Raw genomic sequence first — 7,245 nt, 5'->3', positions numbered from 1 at the left:
CAGGAGAAAACTTGCTAATTATTTTTATATAAAATCCTGGTATCAAAACTGAACCCCACACACACACACACACACAAACAAAACTGTAAGCCTATGTCACTTAGTAAGGTAGAAAGAAAAATTAAAATTGTTTATTTTAATCTCTTGTGGGTTAAGTGCATTGTGAAGGTGATATACCGAAGAAATTGAATTCCTAGACCCATCGCACTGAAGGCAGGATCCTAGACTATGGTAAAATTACCACCAGAAAGCCATCTCACAAACTCTCCCTCAGCTCTCTTCCATTCAAGACCACGTTTGGTGATACAAAGATCATTACCTGTGCCTCCTTCTACAAGTGACAGGGCCTGATAGGAGAGAAATCTGAAAAGAATGACTGGGACTACCCGGCTGAAGGCTGAGTTTGAGCTTCAAATGTGGGCACTGGGGGCAGCACTGAAAACTTGAGTGACATGCTGTGAAATACGTTCAGAAGAGATAATCTGCTGATGGACTTAAAGCAGGGGCAAGTCTGAAGTAGAGGCTGACTTTAAGATTTCAGCAAATATAGCCTAGGTTTGAAGACAATGAAAGTAACAGTGAGTATGCAAAACAGACAGGTAGAACTGATGGGACTGACTCAATCAGTAGGCAGGAATACTCAAGAGCTGTGAAAGGTATAAAAAATACCATCAAGAAAGTAAAAAGATAACCTACAACATGAGAGAAAATATATGCAAATCACATAACTGATAAGTAACTTGTATCCAGAATATATAACGAACTCTTAAAATTCAGTAATAAAAAGATAACCCAACGGACAAATGGGCAAAGAACTTGAAGATATTTCTCCAAAGATATACAAATGAGTACACAAAAAATGCTAAATATCATTATTCGTTATGGAAATGCAAACTGACACCACAATGAGAAAGCACTTCTCACCCACCCAAAATAAGACGGACAGTAACAAACAGTGGTGAGGATACAGAAGGATTACACCCCCTATATTCATTGCTGGTGGGAATGTAAAATGGTACAGACTTTGGAAAACAGTCTGGCAACTCCTCAAAGAGTTAAACATTGAGTTACCGTGGAACCCAACAATTCCACTCATATGTATATAACCAAGAAAAATGCAAACATGATGTCCACAAAAAACATACATGAATGTCCATAACAGCATTATTCATAATAGTCCAAAGTGGAAACAACCCAAATGTCCTCAGCTGATGACTGGATAAGTAGAATGTGGTATATCCATACAATGGAATATTATTCCACTTATTATGTATGTAATATCGTACTACGCCATTCTTTCGGCAATAAAGAATGAAGTACCAACAGATGTGACAATACGGCTGAAACTTGAAAATGTTATGCCAAGTGAAAGAAATCAGGCACAAAAGGCCAGACCTTATATGATTCTGATTCTGTTTATACTAAATGTCCACAATAGGGAAAATCCATAAGCAAAAAGTAAATCAGTGATTGCCAGGAACATTGTGGAGAGGAAATGGGGAATGAAATGCTAATTGGGTTTTAGTGGGGACGAAATTCTAAAATTAGATTCTGGTGATGGGTATACAAACCACTGAACATATTAAAAAACTCTTAATTGCATATGAATTGTCTCAATAAAGCTGTTTAAAAAAACAGAGTACTGTAAAGTAAATTAGTTACCAATACCAACTCTGAAGTTTCTGACTGCGTAACTAGGAAAATGTCTTAATTAACAGGAATAAAAACAGCATCTACTATTTATTAAATGCATGCGTTATACCACAGTCTGTGCAAAACACTTTATGTAGTCTGTCTCGTTTAATTCTTGTGACAACCCACTCCATAGGTATTTTTTATTCCTACTGCATAGAATAGGCAACAGACAAAGAGGCCAGACTACATACCTAAGGTCATAAAACTAGTAAGTGGTGAAGCTGGAATATAAATTTAAAACATTTGCTCAGGCCCATCACAGGCATACTTTGTTTTATTGCACCTCAATTTATTGTGCTTCGCAGATGTTGCATGTTGTTGTTTTTTTTTAATGGAAGGCAAGACCCTCCACCAGCAAAAAGATTACAACTCACTTTATTGCGGTGGCCTGGAACTTAACCTGCAATCTCTCTGAGTTATGCCTGTATCCTCTGAGAGATGAGACAGTATGGAAGATAAACGTGAATACTATTTTCACAAATAAATAAATGATACATAATGCATTAATAAACTCCAGAGCAAATTATTCACCATCCTCAGACTTAATGAGGTACTTAGCAATTTTATGTGTTACCCTGCACATAGTTTTTTTTAAATCCAATAGTAACAGTTCTAAAACAAACACGCCCATCCCAACTCATTCCCTCCATGATTCATGGAGTCTATCCCGGCTTATTTTAAAGGATAGAGAGAAGGGCAAATATTGTAGAATCAATGAACTAGATGACCTCCAAGATCTCTTCCAACTTTGATGAGTTTAATAGTAGCCTAAATGTATTGTTCAGCCGAGGAACTATATGTCAAGTTTGATACACTATTTAAACACCAATTACAAAACCTAAAAACAGATGACAGCAAAATAATAGGGGAATAGGCCACCAGCTACTTGTCTCGAAGCTCTCCAGAGATTTCTTAATCAGAACATACGGTAACTTGCAAGCTTACTGTAGAGGGCACGTTTAAACACAGTAAATATTACGTTAGCAAAACTAAAGACTAGCATAAAAATGTACAAAAATACCAACACGCCATGCCTATCAAAATTCTTAGTCAAATGATTTACAGTTTGCAAAGCAGATTATGTAAATTTAGGCCTTCAAATACCCCTATATCCTCAAACTCATTTTAAAGATGAGTAAACTGAAGCTCAGGAAGGTTCAAAGACCTGCCCAAGGCCACTTATCTCAGAAATGGTATGTCAGCATTCAAACAGAAGTATAATTCCAAAACTAATATTTTTCTAAGTTTAAATAAAGACACTTAGAAACATTTCTCTGAAGTTAAATGCTCTAACAGTACAATGATTGGCCTTTAATGTGCAGTATCTCCTTAGAAGAGAAGTAAGAGAAACTTCTGGTCTAGGGCAATTAAATACATTATTATTTTTGCTGAAAAAGAAAACAATTCTAGTAAGTGATTGTTAAAAATGTATTTTTAGCAAGTCAATAGCTTACCTAATGCAAAGTCGTAATCCTGGGATAAAGGTTCCTTATACCATGGCCATCAAAGAAGCAGTATGAATGAATGAGGAAAAGGAACCCCTTTCTCAGTTTTGCTTCAAATTAAAATCACACTGACTTCTGAAAGGGAAAATCATGTTGAACATGTAAGAGATGCTGGTGTCATTCACTGTGTGCATGTGCCTTACTAACAAACACTACACATGTATGTGAGCAGCAAAAAAGAAAACTAATCAAGACTGGTATTTCTGGTCACACTAACTTCTATTCTGTATCTTACTAGCTTCTGCCTTTGTGATTGGAATAATTTTAGATATATGGACAAGCTGCAAAGAATGCTGAGAGTTCCCATACGCCCCTCACCCAGCTCCCTTTCGTGTTAACATCTTACATTACAATGCACATTTGTCAAAATAGAAAACCAGCATTGGTCAATGCCTATGTAACTCTGCAGAATGAAAATATCTTCTGGAAAAGTATTTCCGGTCTCTAGGCCATAGTCAATTAGCACCCCTATATTTTCTAACTGGAACACTTTAGCCAAAGAACTTAGTGAAACCTATTTCAGGATTTCTAAGAAACAACCTATTTTATGAAGCTTGACTCCTATCTCCTGTAGTTTTAAGCCACATTTGAATGTTTTACCTAAAACTTCAGGGCAAACGATCCATTATTGTAAACATTTTGAGCTAGAAAAAAAAAAAGAAGGTATTATGAACCCCCACACTGCAGTATTACTTACAATAGCCAAGATCTGGAAGTAACCTAGGTGTCCATCAACAGATGGATAAAGAAGATATGGTACATGTATACAATGGAATATTACTCAACAATAAAAAAGAACGAAACCTTGGCATTTGCAACATCATGGATGGATGGGTATTAATGCTAAGTAAAGTCAAACGGAGAAAGACACTATATGATTTTATTTATATGTGGAATCTAAAAAAATAAATGAAAAAATAAAATAAAACCAGATTCATATAAACAGAACTGATGGTTGACAGAAGGAACAAGGGTGGGAGGATGGTGAAAAAGGTAAAGAGAAATAAGATGTATAAACTTCCAGCTATAAAATAAATCAGCCACGAAGATGCAGTGTACAGCACAGAGAATATAGTCAATAATATTGTAATAACTTTGCAGGGTGACGAATGGTTACTAGACTTAGTGTGGTGATCACATCATTAAATGTCGAATCACTATGTTGTACACCTGAAACTAATATAATATTGCATGTCAGCGACACTTAAATAAAAAATGAAGAAGGAATTGCTCTAGCCACTGACTCCCCACTTATCAGTCATCCTGCCATTACACTGCAATAAAGCCAAGGAAATGTTTTTAACTTCCCCTTCTCATATTTATTAGAATTCAGGGCAAGAAGCTGAAATCAAGAAAGTAGAGGCTGACTGACACTCGTTTTATGAAAATTATTAACTACACACCAACAAAAGGAATTTTTTCCTTAATGTTACAAATAAGACAAAAATCTTTCTATTCTTATTGCGGATATAAACGAGGTAAAAGGAAAAGTTCATGAAAATGATACAGAGCTTATTCAATTGATTTTAAGAGGCTCATTTCCTCACATTTTTAAATTTCTGAAAACAGGATATGATGGCCAGGTGTTAATTTTAATAGTCGCCGCTGCCTGAGGCAATGACAGGCCTCCCTGAGAGCCTCATCAATGTTTTTGATGGCACAAATGATGACACTAGAAAAGCATGGACACAGCTCTGAACTGAAAAGTATTTAAAAGAGAAAGAATGTTAAGAAGTTTAATGAACACTTTAACCATTTCGCTTTTTCTTTTTATATTACATTAGAATGATACCATATAAAATGTTTAAGTGGAAAAAAGTTTTCAATAAGAATTTTTAAAAGCTTAAGTAATAAGAAAGCATATGTCTTAGCTTAATTAGCAGTGTTTTCCTTTGGTGGTACATAAAATAATCAATGGTATCTAGGATTCAACACGGTAATTCAGCTGCTGTATTTTATAAGAAAAGTTTGATAAACTATGTTATGGGCAAACCGATTGCTTATAAGAAAATATAAAATAAGGGCCTCCCCCATCAGAATACACATAAGAAATGATGCATAATTTTACATTACTATACTAAAAAGGGCTATTTTCCTAATCCTATGAGTTTTCTTCATGCAAAAAGTAAAATCTTTCTTCAAAGATCTTGTTAATTCCAGGTGTTTCTAATGAGCGATTTTTTTTCTTTTGGTACTGTGGTAAACTACTCAACATAAAATTTTATCATTTTAACCCTTTTGAATTGTACAATTAGTGGCATTAAGTACATTCACCATGTTGTGCAACCATCAACACTATCCATTTCCAGAACTTTCCCATCATCCCAAAATAAAACTCTGTATCCATTCAACAATAACTTCCCTCCATTCCCTCCTCCCCCTAAACTGTATTCTACTTTGTCTCCATGAATTTGCCTATTTTAGATACTTCGCATAAGCGGACTCATATAATATTTGTTCTTTTGCACATGGCTTATTTCCAGTGAGTACTTTTGTAAAGCAAATAATAAACTCCAAATTACTGTTTCCCATAACTGAACTGTACATACTGGCAATCTCTGACCTAAGCATACAGCTCTCCCAGAAATCCTGCTACTGTTCCCTGAGCCCCCAGGGCAGAAGATCGCAGACTGACCCTTTCATAGCCTGTAGTTACGCCTGGTTAAGCGGCTCGAACTCCAAGGGCAGGCTGTTGACAGCCCTGGGGGCCATCCTGGAGTAAGTGAATGGAGCAAAGGGAAGTAGGGAGCTGCACAGGCCTGGAAAGCTATGGTTAAGAAAAGGCAAGGTTTCATCAAGTTACTTTGGCTCTGAGATGGCCTCTTGTTTGCCCGCCAGGACATCCTACACCCTGATACTTAGGTTGGGCAGACACCTGTCAGAGTTGAGGTCAGACTGCAGTCTAGTCATAGAGAATGTCAACAGTGCAGAAAGCTTCACGGGGTCATGAGTCACCTTCCATGGCTCAGAGGTCCGAGCAGGCCTGCCCCACCCCGCCCGACAAACCCAGTTAGAAGAGGCAGAAACGAGAGAAAACAAAATTGACAGAGAAAAACTCAGACGGCCAAAGGGCTGGACTGACAGGCCATGAATGAGAGTATGGCCTGAGAGCGAAACACAAAGGTCAAGAGACAGAAGCAAGGTGGGGACAGAAATAGATACTCACGGATAGGCTCCAGAGACAAAGTGGAAAGAAATACAAAGTAGACAGGGGACGAGCTGAAAGGCAAAAAGGGCAGGTGACAACAGGTGACAGAGAAAGCAACAGAGGTGAAATACAGAGGCAAAGAGAGACAGGTATCAACGAAATCCCGGCGCAGCCTTTCTCCCGGCCTGGGCTCGAACCCAAGGCCGTGAAGCCGCGCCCACCTCGCCGCGAAAGGCCAGCGGACGGACACGGCTGGATCTCTAAGCGCTCTGGTCCGCCGAGGTCCACCACTGCGGGGTGACCTTGGGCGAGACACTGCCTCGGGGGCCTTGGTGTCGCGGTACGCACGCCGGGATGGCAGGACACAGCAGAAGTGGGACCCGGCGAACCGGGACTCCAACCGCCTGCGCGCGGCTTAAGCATCCCGGTCGGCGGAATAGGCCTGGCGGGGCCGGCGGCGCGCGGCCGGGACCTGCAGAGAAGCCCTTAAACCTCTCCGGCTTCCCTCCCTGCCCCCTCGCTGCCCGTTGTCCCAACTCCGCCATACCTGCCAAGGGCCCGGCGCTCACATAGCCGGCCCGGGACACTTTCCGCCACCTGTACCAGGCCCGTTTAAGCCGTCGCCGCCGCGACCGCCTCAGCCTGCACCTCCCACCCCCGGAAACACTTCCCGGTCCCGCCCCCCGAAACCGCCAGTACTTCCGGGGGTGCGTCAGAGAGAAAGCAGTGGGCGCATGCGTGACTCACGTTCCGGGCGAGAGCGCTCAGGGATAGCCGGCGCCTGCGCAGTGTAGCAGGGAGCCGGTCCGTCTGCTTTAGGGACTTTGAGGCTCCTGTCTTTTTAAACTTTGCCCTATCTCAGCCTTACCAGCAGAGATTGTGTCAGATCGTTTCTGC

At 40.1% G+C, this 7,245-nt stretch overlaps 1 protein-coding gene across 2 annotated transcripts in view; it reads right to left on the bottom strand.

The window, feature by feature from the left end:
* The window catches only part of ZBTB43 (zinc finger and BTB domain containing 43), a 22,577-nt gene extending 15,538 nt beyond the window's left edge, over positions 1 to 7,039 (bottom strand). The window contains exons 1-2 of one of the 2 annotated variants that reach the window (XM_039861646.1): positions 6,896 to 7,013; positions 3,150 to 3,275 (exon numbers count right to left, since the gene is read on the bottom strand). The gene's annotated coding sequence lies outside the window, so the exon portion shown is untranslated. Of the gene's footprint in view, positions 1 to 3,149; positions 3,276 to 6,895 lie in introns of both variants that reach the window. The other variant, XM_039861648.1, reaches the window with a different exon arrangement.
* Positions 7,040 to 7,245: the final 206 nt, after the last annotated feature.

The sequence above is a fragment of the Pteropus medius genome, unplaced genomic scaffold (assembly GCF_902729225.1).
Source record: "Pteropus medius unplaced genomic scaffold, Ma_sr-lr_union100, whole genome shotgun sequence".
Taxonomy (NCBI): domain Eukaryota; kingdom Metazoa; phylum Chordata; class Mammalia; order Chiroptera; family Pteropodidae; genus Pteropus; species Pteropus medius.
Note: the sequence above shows the minus strand (reverse complement) of the source record. Positions and strands in the feature narration are given on the sequence as shown.